Source organism: Hyla sarda, chromosome 11 (genome assembly GCF_029499605.1).
Source record: "Hyla sarda isolate aHylSar1 chromosome 11, aHylSar1.hap1, whole genome shotgun sequence".
NCBI classification, from domain to species: domain Eukaryota; kingdom Metazoa; phylum Chordata; class Amphibia; order Anura; family Hylidae; genus Hyla; species Hyla sarda.
This window is the reverse complement of record NC_079199.1, coordinates 11,921,114-11,940,037: the sequence shown is the minus strand read 5'-3', so window position 1 is coordinate 11,940,037 and position 18,924 is coordinate 11,921,114. Positions and strand designations below refer to the sequence as shown.

Sequence of the window (18,924 nt, the reverse complement as noted above, 5' to 3'; positions counted from 1 at the left end):
CTTTTACTGTGCCATACTGACAGCCTGCCAACAGTGCCGGGGACAGACAAACTAACCTAGAAAACAGGATTTTTGCCAGAATCTTCCTGTCGACATTCAAGAGGGCAATTGGCCTCCAGTTCTTGATGTCACTCGGCTCTTTACCTTTAGACAGCAGAATCAGCGAGGACACTCTCATGGATGGAGGCATCAGGTGACTTTCTAGACAATTTGTGTAAACATCCACGAGGATTGGGGCCAAGAGGTCTCTGAATGTCTTATAGAATTCTGCTGTTATCCCATCTGGACCTGGTGCCTTCTTCAGATGTAACTTATCAATGGCCTCTTTGACCTCGGCCACCGTCAATTCTGCTGTCAAAGGAGAAAAGTCCAAATCATTAGTATCAGGGAGCGGAGTTGTCTCCAAGAATTGGGTCATCTTGTCTCTATCCAAAACCTTCCTCTGAAACAAGTCAGCATAGTACGATCTCACCACCCCCAGGATACCCTCCCGAGATTCCTGCAAAACACCCTGGGAGTCAGTGAGACCGGTGACAGATTTATTTGCCACCCGCTCCCGGCAATTCTCAAAGGGATCAGGAGACCCTAAGGACCCATAATCCCGTTCAAGAACCAGGGAGGTATACCTGCTGTACTGATACTGCCTTATCTCAGATTTCAGCCGGTCAATCCTTTGTTGGTCCCCACCTGCCGAATATAGTGACTCCAATTCTTTGCGCAGCTTGAGATACTGGCCATACTTACTCCTCCCCTTTTTAAAGGACAGTCTCTTTAAGAGGGTTCTGATCTCATCCTTGACATCCTCCCACCAGGCGGCCATATCATCATAGAAGTCCACCCTCTCTAGCTGGCCCTGTATAAGAGAGTGAATACCTCCCTGAACATGCACATCATCCAAGATATTAGAATTGAGCTTCCAGAGCCCCCTTCCAATATCTGGGCGCTTAGTGACACCAAGATGGAAAACTAAGGCCATGTGATCTGAATAAGGGACAGTTTTTTCATTCCTATCACTAATAAATTCTTCAGGACGCACAAACGCCATATCTATTCTACTGCTCCTGTCAGAACAGGTGTATGTGAGTTTTGGTTTTCTTCCACCCTGTGTGAAGACATCACACAGACCGGCCTGCAAGATTATGTTATTTAGGACCTTGGAGTCCCTGGCCACCGCTCTACCTGAGGACCTGTCACTTGATGTCCTAGTGACGTTAAAATCCCCGGCCATTATAACAGGAACAGATGTGAATAGATATGGCTTGACATCATTAAATAGCTGGATCCTTTCGGTCACTGTCTGCGGGCCATAGATATTTATTAGCCGGAGCCTTCTACCATGGATAGTGACCTCCAGGATCAGACACCTTCCCATGACAACCTCTGTCATCCTATGTACAGTCACATCCCTGGTGGTAAACAGTATGGCCACCCCGGCATAAGGCTCCACAGCCAGTGACCAGAAAGAAGGCCCAGACGTCCATTCCCTCTCAGCCTCACGTAAATACCCTGAAGAAGTCAGGCGCGTCTCCTGCATGAAGATGACATCTGTGTCCAGGTCTCTAAGATGGTCATAGACTATGTGCCGTGTCCTCCTCACTTTGATACTGTTCACATTAGTAGAAAGGACCCTTAAAGTAAACCCAGCCATGATAAGACAGAAGAGCAGAGACCTGATCCCCATCATCACAAGTCAGAATCTGAGTCCCGCTGGCCACCACCTGTCTCCATATCTGACTCTACATTATCTTTCACACTCTGCGGTTTTCTTTTTATTGGGGGTTGGTCCCTTGTGTCACCATCACATTCACCCTCTATTCTTTTTATCTCAGTGTCCAAATCTCCCTCGGACTCTGACAGGACCTCGTACCTGTTGGACACCACCATCACTCCTGCCCTGTTGTCAGCCCTTTTTTTCACACTTTGAACGATGCTGTTCTCCCCCTCAGGCCTGCGGGAGGACTTGTCTTTTTTCCTCCTTTTATTTTGCTGCATCCTATTCCCCACAGACACAGAAGAGGATACCCCCGGCTGCTGCTGGTCTTGTGGCACAACCTCCATGTCCCCCTGTGTGCTCTCTGACTGCTGAGGTGTTGGTGCAGTGTTACCTAAGTCTGGCTGAACCTCCTGTCTGGTCAGTATAGGGTCTGATAACAAAGCCTCCTCCTCTACAGCCTCTGCCCCCGCCACAAGGTCCTCATCAGGAAGCTCCCGGCAGATGTTGTGCCAGGCATTGGGACAGTCCCGGTGAGGGTGACCGATCTCACCACAGAGATTACACCTGATGTTTTGGCAGTCAGCACTTAGGTGACCAGTCTCACCACACAGGTTACACTTTACCACAGTACAGGTGTTAGCCAGATGTCCAGGTTTACCACATTTAAAGCACTTTCTGGGCTGACCGGGGTAGAAGCAAACGCCCTTTTCCCTCCCAATAAAGAAGGAGTTGGGCAGATGTTGTGTGATGTTCCCATGTTGGCGCAGCTTCACCAGGACCTTCCACCCTCCAGTCCAGATACCGTCATCATCTCTGTTCTTGGTGAGATCAGACACCAGGTCACAATGTCTGCGGAGCCACACCACAATGTCCTGGGGAGGAACAGCTTCATTCCAGAAGATGATATTGATGATGACGGTATCTGGCTTGGATATGGGAATAAAACTAAATTTACTCCATCCATCCTTGTCTCTGAACTTGGGGAAGTTGGACCAGAACCGATCCAGATTAGACATGAGCTTAAAGCTGACATCATAGCCCTGTCTATCTGGAAGGTTTATTACCGCCAAGATGTCCGCTGGCACAAACCCCATCTGGTGGCACAGGAGCTCCCTCACCACAAACCTCCTATCCGGAAGGTCCTCCTTGGCACCTCTGTGCCGAAATCTCACCACATTCCTCCTTTTAAATGCCTGGCCAGTGTAATTGGCGCTGGAGGTGAAGGATGGAGCACCACGGCTCCAGGCATTTCTTGAAGGAACCTGGCGGGTCCCTGCGTCCTGTCTTACAGGGTTGGGGTCTACTCTAGGGGGCCCCACCACAGCTGCTGTGCTTGTAGGTAAAGGGGGGAAATCATGCACAGAATTGTGTACAACATCACCTGTCCCATCCACCTCTATATCATTATCAGACATTACACCCCACACAGATTGTGCACCCCCTCCAGCCACCGACCCCTCAGGAACATCATAGTCCGCACCCTCAGTCCGTGCCCCAACATCATCACAGTCCTCACCCCCAGTCCGTGCCCCAACATTATCACAGTCCGCACCCCCAGTCCGTGCCCCAACATTATCACAGTCCGCACCCCCAGTCCGTGCCCCAACATTATCACAGTCCTCACCCCCAGTCCGTGCCCCAACATTAGAGCTCTGCTCCATCACCCCATCACCTTCATACACCGGCAAATGTCCACTGTCCTCCTGATGCACTGGGACTTCTGGGACTTGTAGTGCCTCTGCAGGTAAGTGAGTTGCAGGCTCCAGAACATCTGCAGGTCTCTGAGGTTGCTGCTCCTCGGGCTTATGAACATGCCGATCCTTGAAGGTGAAACTTGGGGGTTTTATAAGGGGTCTTGTCACCTCCTGGGGCTCATCTGGGGTGATGACAGGTGCCACATCCGATCTGGGCTCTGCACCAAAACTCAGCTGGTACTGGGAAAAGCGTTCCTTGTTCCTATAGGATTCCGCCAAAGGTCCCATCCTCTCCAGTATAGAGTCCATCTCACTCACTATGGTGGCCAGTTCTGTGCTCAGTGTATACAGTTTATCATCATGCATGGACTTGTACTGTGGATTCGCTGTCTTCAGTTTGTATATACAGTCAATCTGCATTTGCAGCATATGTTTTAGGTGCTTCAGCTCCTCCATCCTCCTCACCAGTGCTGGGATCTCCTCCGCCAGCTGTAGCTCTGGTGCCCGGGTGGTCTCTTTGCCCAGCTGGAGGGGTCTGGACAGTCTCTCAGGCTGGGTGAACACAGAGGAGCCTTGGCTGCTTGGATCTCCTGAGGCCCGGTCACATACATTAGGGTCCGGGGCAGGAACAGTTTTGTAAACACTTTCATATTTCTCCACATATTTCCCAGGTGTCACCCCCATAGACCCCTCTGCAGTATTTTGGCTCTTACCTCCAGCCTGGGATCTTGTGCGGCCTGAGCGGGTCATGCTGGAGACCACCTCTTGTTGTTTCAGGTTCTCCTGCAATGTTTGTCTCTCCAGTGATGTCCTCCTCTGCCTCTGTGCTGGAGAGTGGAGCTGCACACCTGCTGCCTGTGATCCCCTCACCTCCTGTGCACCTCCATGTGATCCACTCTGCCCCAGCTCCTGTGCACCAACATGGCCTCGGTTAGCAGACTTTGGAGTTCCCACAATGGATTTTGTCTTGAATTCAGTCATATTACCATCACACTGTACACCATGGCTGGCAGACTGTTCCACATCACATTCCTTAGACATACTTGCTGCTGCTGCTGCTTTCTTTTCTTTACATACGTCCTTCGCTGTATTTTCCTTCTTTGCAATGGCTGGACTTACATGCTCAGTATTCTTCTGTACTGGAATGACTTTAGGATTTACATCCACATTAGAAGAAGCCTGGGAGTTTTCCCCCAGTGTAGGCCGAGAAGCCTGGGCCTTGCTTGGGGAGCTTCCCCGCCCAGGGTGGCCCCGCCCTGGGCTTTCTCCAGACATCAGGAGAGCTACTCACACACAACCTCACAGCTAGGAGGCAGTATTATAGTAGTTATATTCTTGTATATAGGAGGCAGTATTATAGTAGTTATATTCTTGTATATAGGAGACAGTATTATAGTAGTTATATTCTTGTATATAGGAGCAGTATTATAGTAGTTATATTCTTGTATATAGGAGGCAGTATTATAGTAGTTATATTCTTGTATATAGGAGCAGTATTATAATAGTTATTCTTGTATATAGGAGCAGTATTATAGTAGTTATATTCTTGTATATAGGAGGCAGTATTATAGTAGTTATATTCTTGTATATAGGAGCAGTATTATAGTAGTTATATTCTTGTAGATAGGAGGCAGTATTATAGTAGTTATATTCTTGTATATAGGAGCAGTATTATAGTAGTTATATTCTTGTATATAGGAGCAGTATTATAGTAGTTATATTCTTGTATATAGGAGCAGTATTATAGTAGTTATATTCTTGTATATAGGAGACAGTATTATAGTTGTTATATTCTTGTATATAGGAGCAGTATTATAGTAGTTATATTCTTGTATATAGGAGACAGTATTATAATAGTTATATTCTTGTATATAGGAGCAGTATTATAGTAGTTATATTCTTGTACATAGGAGGCAGTATTATAGTAGTTATATTCTTGTACATAGGAGGCAGTATTATTATAGTTATATTCTTGTTGATATAAGCCAGTATTATCGTAATTTTCTGTTTCAGTATTTTTTATTGGCAGTGTATAGGGGGGTTGTTTAGCAGAATATTGGCGTTGTTAGCACCTTGTTCTATATGTTGCACATCTCTCTTTATCTGGTTAGTCATCCCTCGCGCCCGTGACAGGTATGCCGTAATCTCGTATCAGGCTGGAACAAGTGTCTGTAATTACATTCTGGTAGGACATGGAGTTGAACATTTAATACATGGATTTGGTTCCTCGGTCGCCTGACTCATGATTTCAGGTTTTCCGTCTTAGTTCTGAGCCGGGTTTCTCCTCAGTATTAGTCGTATTACATCAGGATATAGATGAGCGGGAGGCGATGTCTCCTCACTCTCATGTCATCCCGGCCGTCATAACATAACCCCCTATATCAACTGCATACAGAGAATGGGGGAGATTTATGGCGCGGTCTTATAGTAAGATTCGTTTTGTCGCCCATAGCAACCAATCAGAGCTTAGCTGTCATATCTTAACAAGCTCTGGTAAAATGAAAGCTTAGCTGGGATTGGTTGCTATGGGCATTTGCCTAGCGACCATTTGGCTCCCTGTCTTGGTGACCACCTATTGCAGTGTTTCCCAACCAGGGTGCCTCCAGCTGTTGCAAAACTACATCTCCCAGCATGCCTGGACAGCCTTCGGCTGTCCAGGCATGCTGGGAGTTGTAGTTTTGCAACAGCTGGAGGCACCCTGGTTGGGAAACACTGATCTATTGCATACATGTAGCTACACATAGATAAGTGGCTGACCTGGAGTGCTGGGAGTTGTAGTTTTGCAACAGCTGGAGGCACCCTGGTTGGGAAAAACTGACCTATTGCATACATGTAGCTACATATAGATAAGCTGCTGACCTGGCATGCTGGGAGTTGTAGTTTTGCAACAGCTGGAGGCACCCTGGTTGGGAAACACTGATCCATTGCATACATGTAGCTACATATAGATAAGTGGCTGACCTGGAGTGCTGGGAGTTGTAGTTTTGCAACAGCTGGAGGCACCCTGGTTGGGAAACACTGACCTATTGCATACATGTAGCTAGATATAGATAAGTGGCTAACCTGGCCTGCTGGGAGTTGTAGTTTTGCAACAGCTGGAGGCACCCTGGTTGGGAAACACTGATCTATTGCATACATGTAGCTACACATAGATAAGTGGCTGACCTGGAGTGCTGGGAGTTGTAGTTTTGCAACAGCTGGAGGCACCCTGGTTGGGAAAAACTGACCTATTGCATACATGTAGCTACATATAGATAAGCTGCTGACCTGGCATGCTGGGAGTTGTAGTTTTGCAACAGCTGGAGGCACCCTGGTTGGGAAACACTGATCCATTGCATACATGTAGCTACATATAGATAAGTGGCTGACCTGGAGTGCTGGGAGTTGTAGTTTTGCAACAGCTGGAGGCACCCTTTTTGGGAAACACTGACCTATTGCATACATGTAGCTACATATAGATAAGTGGCTGACCTGGCCTGCTGGGAGTTGTAGTTTTGCTGGTGCTCCATAGTTTAGAGATCACTGTCCTAGAGCAACAGACTTTGGCCTTCAGGGCATGCTGGGAGTTGTAGTTTTACAACAGACGAAGAGCCTCAGGATGGTAATGTCTGCCTTAAAATTAAGAGACTTTCTGTGTCTGCCAGGGCATTCTGGGAGTTGTAGTTTTGCAGCTGATGAAGAGCTTTAGGTTGGAGATCACTGCCCTGGGGTAATTGACTTTGTCAGGGCATGCTGGGAGTTGTAGTTTTGCAGCTGATGAAGAGCTTTAGGTTGGAGATCACTGCCCTGGGGTAATAGACTTTGTCTGTCAGGGCATGCTGGGAGTTGTAGTTTTGCAACAGCTGGAGGCACTTTGGTTGGGAAACACTGACCTATAGTGATGTCGCGAACATAAAATTTTGACTTCACTGGGTGGACGAATTTTAAAACCCACAGGGACTCTTTGTGACCACAATAGTGATTTAAAAGTTGTTTCAAGGGGACTAACACCTGGACTGTGGCGTGCCGGAGGGGGATCCATGGAAAATTACATAGTTGATGCAGAGTTTTAATCCATAAAGGGCATAAATCACCTATTATTCCTAAATGGTTTGGAATAACGTGCTTTATCCCCCTTTAGGAAGAACATAGTTAGATTCCCCCCTTTAGACAGCACATAGTTAGATCCCCCCTATAGGCAGCACATAGTGGGATTTGAACCCTAGGCCCCAGCGCTGCAAGGCAGCAGTGCTAACCTCTGAGCCACCATGCTACCCTTAACATACATCGAATATCCACGGTTGCTAAAAGGGACAGAGATGTCAGCAGAGAGTACCAGAAAAATTAGGCATGTACACATGGATGAAAAATTGGGTATTGTCGCAGCCACTGGCAACTGTGACGTGAATTGACAGTGACGACTGATTTTATTTAACAGCCAAAAAACTGTCACACCTAATGTGATTTGCACTAGTGTGACAATGAGCAAAAAAGCTTGCCAGCGGAGTTCCCCTTTTAAGCAGTGGTCCCCAACCAGGGTACCTCCAGCTGTTGCGAAACACACAGACTGATATATTTCAGCCCTTTGAATACTGTAGTAGTTAGTTGCTTGAAGGAACTTAAGTTTTATACTGGAGTACCCCTTTTAACCAGCGGTTCCCTCCCAACCAGGGTGCCTCCAGCTTCGCTTGTGTAGGCAGAATTCCTGCACCGGCCCTGGATAAAGTATAGGAGGCGGATCGAACTTCACATATGTTCGCCCGTCGATGCGAACCCGAACATGTAAAATTCGCCGGCGAACAATTCGAGACATCTCTACTGACCTTTTGCTTACATGTAGCTACATATAGATAAGTGGCTGACCGGGAATGCTGGGAATTGTAGTTTTGCAACAGCTTGTGCTCCATAGTTTAGAGATCACTTTCCTAGAGCAACAGACTTTTGCCTTCTGGGCATGCTGGGAGTTGTAGTTTTGCATCTGATAAAGAGCTTTAGGTTGGAGATCACTGCCCTGGGGTAATAGACTTTGTCTGTCAGGGCATGCTGGGAGTTGTAGTTTTGCAACAGATAAATAGCCTCAGGTTGGAAATCACTGACATAGGGCAATGAACTTAGGCTCTCACGGCATGCTGGGACTTGTAGTGTTATGCTAGATGAAGGACCCTTATGTTGGAAATCACTGCCATAGAGCAATGAACTTTGTCTGTGGGGGACTGCTGGGAGTTGTAGTTTTGCAACAGCTGGAGATCCACAGGTTGGGGACCACTGCCCAAGATCATCCGATTAGTTTGGATTTGGTGGATTTCTATTAGACCTGGACGTTTACATATTGCTCATCCAGTCCATAGACGTAATGTATTCTATGGAGAGAAAGATAGAGCAGAGCTCCTCATAGGGCAATACGTTTGGAACAATGTAAATATGTATAAGGTGAGGCAGTCAAACAAGTAAGTAGTCTCGCTCACCTTGTACTGTTGTGTATATAGACACAACAGCAATAAGCGCGTGGTTCAAAGTAATGGTGGAGCAGCTTCCTGGAATCGGCAGCAGGTGAAACCTGTCCGAGGTATATGATGCAAGTACTGGTGCTAGGCAGGAAAAGTACCAGGTTCTATAGCGCAATCCACCACTCAGGCAACGCTCAGAACTTGGTCGTAGCTTCATGCTGATGCCTAGAAACGAAACCGTCGCCGCCCATGTCTCCCTCAGAAGCGGTGCTCACAGGTAAGTACTGCTACCCCCGGGTCACACGTAAGCCGGGCTGTCCCACATACAGGTTCCGGGTGCTACCGGAGTGACGACCAGTAATTCCAATACGGCGTCGACGTCATGAGGTAGGCGCTCCGGTAGCACCCGGAACCTGTATGTGGGACAGCCCGGCTTACGTGTGACCCGGGGGTAGCAGTACTTACCTGTGAGCACCGCTTCTGAGGGAGACATGGGCGGCGACGGTTTCGTTTCTAGGCATCAGCATGAAGCTACGACCAAGTTCTGAGCGTTGCCTGAGTGGTGGATTGCGCTATAGAACCTGGTACTTTTCCTGCCTAGCACCAGTCCATAGACGTGTCATATATAAAGGCTTATTACTGCGTATTTCAGTGCGGCCTCTTATATCCATCATTCACCTCTGGTGGATACAAAGCGTTACATACGGCTCCGAGCTGATGTATACGGGAAGGTTTGCCTGGAGGGCAGCCATTACATCAGACAGGCTTTTATTCTGACACTGACAATTAAATTACCGTATTTAAGTTTTATTTCAATATTCTAAAATCGTCTCTAATTCCGTTCAGATTTGAGCAACTGAATGTCCAATTATCATCAAACTAGGAAGAAGTGTCAGGAAGGATTTTATCTTCGCACAATAACAGGAATGAGGGGAGGGGGTGACAGCTATGAGCAATGCTTCTACTAGCTATGCCTCCAATTCTAGGTGCCAGGGGCCGGGGTAGGTCTGGGGCACTAATCTCCAAACTGTGGACCTCCAGCTGCTGCAGAACTACAACTCCCAATATATCTCGTCTTCACATCTCATCCTCATAGCTCATCCTTATTTCCCGACCTCATATCCCGTCCTCATATCCCGACCTCATATCCCGTCCTCATATCCTGATCTCATATCCTGTCCTCATATCCTGTCCTCATATCCTGTCCTCATATCCTGTCCTCATATCCTGTCCTCATACCCCGACCTCATATCCCGTCCCCCGCACTAACTATTCTTTGCACCTGGCTACCGAACAGTCCAATCAGGAGATGTTCTGGAAGACCCATAGACTTGCATTGGACTTCAGACAAAACTCCCCCTCATATTTCATTCTTATATCTTCATATCTCATCTTCATATCTCAGCCTCTCAACCTTATATCTTGTCCTCTTATCCCACCCTCATATCCCGTCCTAATATCTCGTCCTCATATCCAGTCCCCATATTTTAACCTCTCGACCTAATATCTCATCCTCATGTATTGTCCTCATATAACCCGTCCTAATATCTCATCCTCATATCCCGCCCTCATATCTTGTCCTCCGCACTAACCATTCTTTGCACCTGCCTGCCGAATGGTTGGCAGGATGTTTAGAAGTCCCGGACACTCTCTTTCTGAGAGTAACATGATCAGGAGGTGGACCAGAAGTCCTATAGACTTGCATGGGACTTCAGAGAAGAGTTTGGGTTAATTTAACACTTCTATATTTTAGTTGACAAATAAGTAACATAGCAACATAGTTTGTAATGTTGAAAAAACACAAAAGTCCATCAAGTTCAACCTAAAGCTCTACTGTGTTGATCCAGAGGAAGGCAAACATCCCATCTCCCCTCATTCCGTTTTCGGTAAACAGTAGAATGATGGGCTTTACCAAAAAGCTCTATCTTGGTCTCATCTGTCCACAAGACATTTTCCCAGAAGGATTTTGGTTACTCAAGTTCATTTTGGCAAAATGTAGTCTTTCTTTTTTATGTCTCTGTGTCAGTAGTGGGGTCCTCCTGGGTCTCCTCCATAGTGGGGTCCTCCTGGGTCTCCTCCATAGTGGGGTCCTCCTGGGTCTCCTCCATAGTGGGGTCCTCCTGGGTCTCCTCCATAGTGGGGTCCTCCTGGGTCTCCTCCATAGTGGGGTCCTCCTGGGTCTCCTCCATAGTGGGGTCCTCCTGGGTCTCCTTCATAGTGGGGTCCTCCTGGGTCTCCTCCATAGTGGGGTCCTCCTGGGTCTCCTCCATAGTGGGGTCCTCCTGGGTCTCCTCCATAGTGGGGTCCTCCTGGGTCTCCTCCATAACGTTTCATTTCATTTAAATGTCGACAGATAGTTCGCATTGACACTGATGCTCCCTGAGCCTGCAGGACAGCTTGAATATCTTTGAAACTTGTTTGGGGCTGCTTATCCACCATCCGGACTATCCTGCATTGACACCTTTCAATTTTACTCTTCCGTCCACTCCCAGGGAGATTATCTACAGTGCCATGGGTTGCAAACTTCTTGATAATGTTGCGCACTGTGAACAAAGGGAAATCTAGGTCTCTGGAGATGGACTTGTAACCTTGAGATGGTTGATATTTTTCCTCAATTTTGGTTCTCAAGTCCTCAGACAGTTCTCTTCTCCTCTTTCTGTTGTCCATGCTTAGTGTGGCACACACACACACACAATGCAAAGACTAAGTGAACTTCTCTCCTTTTTATCTGCTTTCAGGTGTGATTTTTATATTGCCCAGTTACTTGCCCCAGGTGAGTTTAAAGGAGCATCACATGCTTGAAACAATCTTATTTTTCCACAATTATGAAGGGTGCCAATAATTTTGTCCAGACCATTTTTGGAGTTTGGTGACATTATGACCAATTTGCAATTTTTCCTTCTTTTTTGGTTTAGTTCCAATTCACACAAAGGGAATAAACATGTGTATAGCAAAACCTGTGTTACTGCAATCCTTTTCTGTGAGAAATACTTCATTCTCTTGAAAAATTTCAGGAGTGCCAACATTTACGGCCATGACTGTATCTATACACAACATCTCTACATATATATATATATATATATATACCCACACACACAATGGGATATTGATGATATAACTTTAAACGTCCCATACGATTCACCTGTTCTGTATCTGACGTTCCCTTATTGCTGTCTCTGCCCTATTTCATCTTTAGTTCTTCCTGCTCTTCCTCTTTACTTGCTGAGTCCCTTCCATTAATCTTATCTATTATTAGCCTGTAGGATAAGAGAGAAGAGCTAGCACCGGTTTAACCTTCTGTTTGCTGCTGCAAGAAATTTTTGCTTTTTTGGCGAGAAATTAAGAGGTGAAAAATCTTAGTTTGGTGGTCAGAAGTGTATTCCTTCCTTCAGGTGAATAATTGAATAATCACATAAGCGGATAGGATAGTGAATGGGGAAGCAGTGACTGCACCTCATTACACCAACACCCGCGCCTCTCCTGAAATACTCTGTTCTGCTGAAGGACCCTACTTTTTTGTTTTGTTTGCTTTGTTAGGGCTAATGCGCATGGCTGTGCAGTGTTTGCCAACCAGTGTGCCTCCAGCTGTTGCAAAACTACAACTCTCAGCAACTGTATGACATGACCGGCTATGGTCAACACAACCATATGGAGGTCCTGGTCAAAAGAACCATATGGAGGTCCTGGTCAACACAACCATATGGAGGTCCTGGTCAACACAACCATATAGAGGTCCTGGTCAACATAACCATATGGAGGTCCTGGTCAACATACCCATATGGAGGTCCTTGTCAACACAACCATATGGTGGTCCTGGCCAACATAACCATATAGAGGTCCTGGTCAACACAACCATATGGAGGTCCTGGTCAACACAACCATATAGAGGTCCTGGTCAACACAACCATATGGAGGTCCTGGTCAAAAGAACCATATAGAGGTCCTGGTCAATACAACCATATGGAGGTCCTGGTCAAAAGAACCATATAGAGGTCCTGGTCAACACAACCATATGGAGGTCCTGGTCAACAGAACTATATGGAGGTCCTGGTCAACACAACCTTGAAACCTCTCATTCTTCTTTTGCTGTATGAACTTTGCACCTTTTGCTCTGGAGGATTGAGAACCTCGAGAGGTCTTGGTTAGTGGACTGTTTGGCTACTATAATGAGTGTTCGGCAACTTGCTTAGTTTATTAAAGTCTATCAAAAACTTTCCATAGACCACAGATGCCAGTGTCGGTCTCTCTCTATCTCACAACCATATGGAGGTCCTGGTCAACACAACCATATGGAGGTCCAGGTCAACACAACCATATGGAGGTCCTGACCAACATAACCATATGGAGGTCCAGGTCAACACAACCATATGGAGGTCCTGACCAACATAACCATATGGAGGTCCTGGTCAACACACCCATATGGAGGTCCTTGTCAACACAACCATATGGTGGTCCTGGCCAACATAACCATATGGAGGTCCTTGTCAACACAACCATATGGAGGTCCTAGTCAACACAACCATATAGAGATCCTGGTCAACACAACCATATGGAGGTCCTGGTCAACATAACCATATGGAGGTCCTGGTCAACACAACCATATGGAGGTCCTGGTCAACACAACCATATGGAGGTCCTGGTCAACATAACCATATGGAGGTCCTGGTCAACACAACCATGTGGAGGTCCTGGTCAACACAATCATCATATGGAGGTGCTGGCCAACACAACCATATGAAGGTCCTGGTAAGCACAACAATATGGAGGTCCTGGCCAACACAACCATATGGAGGTCCTGGTAAGCACAACAATATGGAGGTCCTGGAAAACACAACCATATGGAGGTCCTGGTCAACACAATCATATGGAGGTCCTGGGATAGTGATAGAAATCCTGTCAAGGGCAGTTTTTTCCAACCAGTGTGCCTCCAGCTGTTGTAAAACCACAACTCCCAGCTTGCCCGGACAGCCCTTGGCTGTCCGGGCATGCTGGGAGTAGTAGTTTTGCAACAGCTGGACACACGCTGGTTGGGAAATACTGCCTTAATATATGTATATGCAAAGTTTCCCCCCCCCCAGAATTCTGCTATGTGCCGCGTTACATAGTTGTGCTTGGCGAGCGCAACTTCACCCAGTGCGGTTACCGATCTTCTGCATATGTTTACACTATAGAGCGCTCTCGGTCTCTTTTATTTTAAGGTACGCAGAAACATACTGTAAGGTTTTTCTTTTTGGATTCCTGGGCATGTGCATGCTGGGAGTTGTAGTTTTGGAACAGCCGTAGGTCCGCCAGACAACTGGTATATGGAATACAGTCACACACCAAAGAATCGTCGTTCAAGACTTTGACCTCCTTGAACGTCTTCTTCTTTAAGAACTTCGTGTGGAATATGAATTAATCTGTTTTCTACATGAACATTAAACAATCATTCGCCTCTTTAATCATTCTCATTGTAACCAGCAGCTTGTAGCCCACACAATGTCAGGAAGACTTCCCAGTGAATTGATATGAGCAGCCCAGAACATACTGGTACAGACTCGCACAGTTTCCTCTCACACTTATTACCCTGAAACAATTACAAGTGAAGCCAAAGTTTAAATAATAATACTATACAAATAAATACACTTTATTATTAATAATAATCATACAATGGGTGCGGGGGGCGAATTTGGGGCATGGACTGAGATATTCTGAAGCTCTCCTGCGGTTGCAGATCTACGAGTTGGAGGGTCGCGTTTTGAAGACCATTGCATTGTCTTTTATTGAGCACATTGAGTAAACATCCACAGTGTAGGGTAGAAAAGTAACTGGATTCTTTAGAATCATGTGGATTTCTGCATTGATTCCTAATAAAATGCTAAAAAAAATTAAAAAATAAAATGCAAACTGTTTACGGTAAATGACAATTAAAGAAAGACACAATTAAACTATCCTAGCAACACAGTTGCACTGCACTGAATAAACAACCACAGTGCAGGGAAAATAGGTAAGGGAACCCTTTGGAATTACATGGCTTTCTGCATTGACTGTTAATAAAATGTAGCAATTGTAAGGGACAATTATAGACAGACACAATGTATCTAACCTAATAACACACAAGCAGTTACACTATTCATGTCTTTTATTAAGCACGATGAGTAAACATCCACAGTGCAGGGAACTAATTTTATTTTTTAAACTAACTAATTTTATTTTTGACTAATAATAAAATGTGACCTGTTTAAATGACAATTAAAGAAAGACACAATTTAACTAACCTAACAACAGACAAACAGTTGTACTGCAATAAATAAACATCCACTGTGTAGGGAAAATAGTTAAGTGAACCAACCCTTTAGAATGACATGGATTTTTGCATTGATTATGAATAAAAGGTTACAATTGTTAGCGACAATTATAGAAAAACACAATGTAACTAACACGACACAAATATTTTTAGTAGTCATGTCCTTTATTGAGCACAATGAGCAAACATCCACAGTGGAGAGGAAAAAAAGTAGGAAAACAAAAGATATCTTATATCAGATAACAGGCTCTAGAACGGTAACTGCCTCTTGTGTGATACAGCTTGAACAGTACTTTTTAGGGCATGCTGGGATTTGTAGTCTCCGTGGGTAAAGTCTTTAGCAAATATCCATATATAGCATATAATATGATTGTTAGTGGTATAGTAGATAACAAATGTGGGTAGTGACTGTTATTGCTGGTATTTGTAGGGCATGCTGGGATTTATAGTCTCCGCAAGTGAGATCGTTGATGGTATAGTGGATAACAACCCAAAAATAGCAGGTTGTAGACCACTGTCCTATACTTTACATTGCACGGATCCCTCAACATGCGATGGTTTCAACAAACGATGGTCCGTTTGGAACGGATTACCATCGTATGTTGAGGCACCGCTGTACTCAGTCAATGCCCCTTCACCCACTTTATTATTACAGGGGTACTCAGCTGCTCAGCGCTTGGAACAAACTGTTCCTAACGCTGGAGCCGGGAGTTCGTAATGTCATCATAGCCCCGCCCCCTATTGACATCATGCTCCTCCCCCTCAATGCAAGTCTAAGGGAGAGGGCGTGGCATCCGCCACGCCCCCTCACATAGACTTGCATTGAGGGGGTGGGGTGTGACGTCATGAGTGGGCGGGGCTATGGCATCACGAGCTCCCTGTCCTGCATTCGGAACAGTTTGTTCCAAGCGCTGAGCAGCGGAATACCCCTGTAATAATTAAGTGGGTGAAGGGGCATTGACTGAGTACAGCGGTGCCTCAACATACCATGGTAATCCGTTCCAAACGGACCATCGTTTGTTGAAGCCATCGTATGTTGAGGGATCCGTGCAATGTAAAGTATAGGACAGTGGTCTACAACCTGCGGACCTCCAGATGTTGCAAAACTACAACACCCAGCATGCCCGGACAGCCGTTGGCTGTCCGGGCATGCTGGGAGTTGTAGTTTTGCAACATCTGGAGGTCCGCAGGTTGTAGACCACTGTTAGAGGAAGTTATACTCACGTGTCCCCGTCGCTCCGGACCATCACCGCTCGTCACTGCTGCCCTGCATGCCGCCTTCCATCACTGTCACCGCGTCCCTGGGGTGTCCCCTACGTTCCGGCAAGGCCTCTGCTTCCCCGGCATCCTCGCTCTCCGTCGCCGCCATCACGTCGCTACGCACGCCGCTCCTATTGGATGACGGGACGGCATGCGCAGCGACGTGATGTCGACGATGGAGAACACCGACGATGCAGGTGATCCCGAAGAGGACGCGCCGGAGCCCTGAGGACAGGTAAGTGATCATCAGCGGACCACACGGGGCACCGTAAACGGCTATCCGGGGGCAGCTGAAGCAGTCTGCGCTGCCGGATAGCCGTTTATGCGATGGCCCCGACATACAAAAGCATCTTATGTTGACGCTGCCTTCCCTCTGAGAGTGATTGTATGCTGAAATGATTGTATGTCGGGGCCATCGTAGGTCTGGAGGTCACTCTATATTATTAAGCTGCCCATACACATGTTGTTTGCAACTGACAGTTCTTCAACCGTTGCATCACTACAAGTCCCAGCATGCTATAGGATGTCTAAGCATGCTGGGAGTTGTAGCTTTGTAACAGCTGGAGAGTCACATTTTTGAAAACCATTGCATTAGGTAGAAGATGTCGGACTATCTTGTGTTCCTTAGAGCTGCAGGTGTCTAGGAAGGAGTAATTTGGCGCGCCAGCACTTCGCAGCCCACGGATCACGTGACTTTCCACTCTTATCTGGAACATATTACAGTCACATCAAATCATTTTTTACTCAATTTGCTCTATCCTCAGCAGAGACCAGATCAACACCCTGTCAGTCGTGTGGAAGGAAAGCACAGCTGCGCCTCAACCTACGGCACACAATATCTCTGCACCGGTATCTATCCTGTATAATCACAGGGCAGAGTCCTAATTCCAGGGACCTGATGAAGAATTGGTTCCAGCTGTCAGTAAATAATGATATTACACTGTCAGATAATCCAATATGATGTTCTGCATCACTATACGTTTGAAAGAAAAAGTAAGTGAACCCTTTGGTATGACAGTGATTTCTGTACTGATTAGTAATAAAATGTGTTTTTTTTTTTTTTTAAATCAACTGGTGCAAGAAAGTTAAACAGATTTGTAAATTACTTCTATTAAAAAATCTTAATCCTTCCAGTACTTATTAGCTGCTGAATACTACAGAGGAAATTCTTTTTTCTTTTTGGAACACAGAGCTCTCTGCTGACACCATGACCACAGTGCTCTCTGCTGACATCTCTGTCCATTTTAGGAACTGTCCAGAGCAGCATATGTTTTCTATGGGGATTTTCTCCTACTCTGGACAGTTCTTAAAATGGACAGAGATGTCAGCAGAGAGCACTGTGCTCGTGATGTCAGCAGAGAGCTCTGTGTTTTTAAAAAAGAAAAGAATTTCCTCTGTAGTATTCAGCAGCTAATAAGTACTGGAAGGTTTAGGATTTTTTAATAGAAGTAATTTACAGATTTGTTTAACTTTCTGGCACCAGTTGATAAAAAAATAAAAATAAAATAATAATAATAATAATAATAAATATATATATATATATATATATATATATATATATATATATATATATATAGTTTTCCACCGGAGTACCCCTTTAAGTTACAATTTATAAGCAATTTAACTAATACACAAACAGTTGTACTTTTTAAAATATTTTTAATATTTTCAATACAGTAAACATCCACAGTGTAGGGAAAATAAATAAAATGAATCCTTTGGAGTTGTGAGGGTTTCTGCATTGATTACTACTAAAATGTGGTCTATTTAAGTCACCATTTATAAGCAAAAAAACTAATAACACACAAACAGTTGTACAATGCATATATTTTATTTAGTACAATATAGCAAACATCCACTGTGCAGGGAAAATAAGTAAATTTTTAATTTGGAATTATAGGGATTTCTGCATTTCTTACTAATAAAATGTGGCGTAGACAATCATAGACAAGCACAGTTTACCTAACCTAACAACACACAAACACACAGTTGTACACTGAATAAACATCCACATCCACTGAATAAACATCCAGGTAGGTAAGCAAACTTTTTAGAATATCATGGATTTCTGCATTGATTATTAATAAAATGTAGCAATTGTAAGTGACCATTATAGACAAACACAATATAACTAACCTAACAACAAACAATAAGTTGCACTGTTTAAAGACTTTTATCAAGCACATTGAGTAAACATTTACAGTGCAGGAAAAAAAAAGAAAATAAACCTTTAGAATTAAGTGGATTTCAGCATTTATTACAAATAAAATGGGCTATTTTAAATGTCAATTATAGACAAACACAATGAAGCTAATCTAATAGCACACATGCAGTTAAATGTTCATGAGCATCATCGAGCACATCGAGTAAGTGAACCCTTTGGAATTACCTGAATTTCGGCATTGATTACTAAGTTAATATGTCCTGATTATTCTCTAGGTGAAAATTATAAACAAACACAATGTAAGTTACCAAACAACAAATATACACACAGTTGAACTGTTCATGTCTTTTATTTTAGCACATTGAGTAAACATCCACAAT

General features: G+C 45.0%; 1 protein-coding gene across 1 annotated transcript in view; it reads left to right on the top strand.

The window, feature by feature from the left end:
• EXOC3L4 (exocyst complex component 3 like 4) overlaps positions 1-18,924 on the top strand; it is a 175,588-nt gene that overhangs the window by 19,326 nt on the left and 137,338 nt on the right. The window contains exon 2 of the mRNA XM_056545841.1: positions 17,145-17,373. The gene's annotated coding sequence lies outside the window, so the exon portion shown is untranslated. The remainder of the gene's footprint in view (positions 1-17,144; positions 17,374-18,924) is intronic.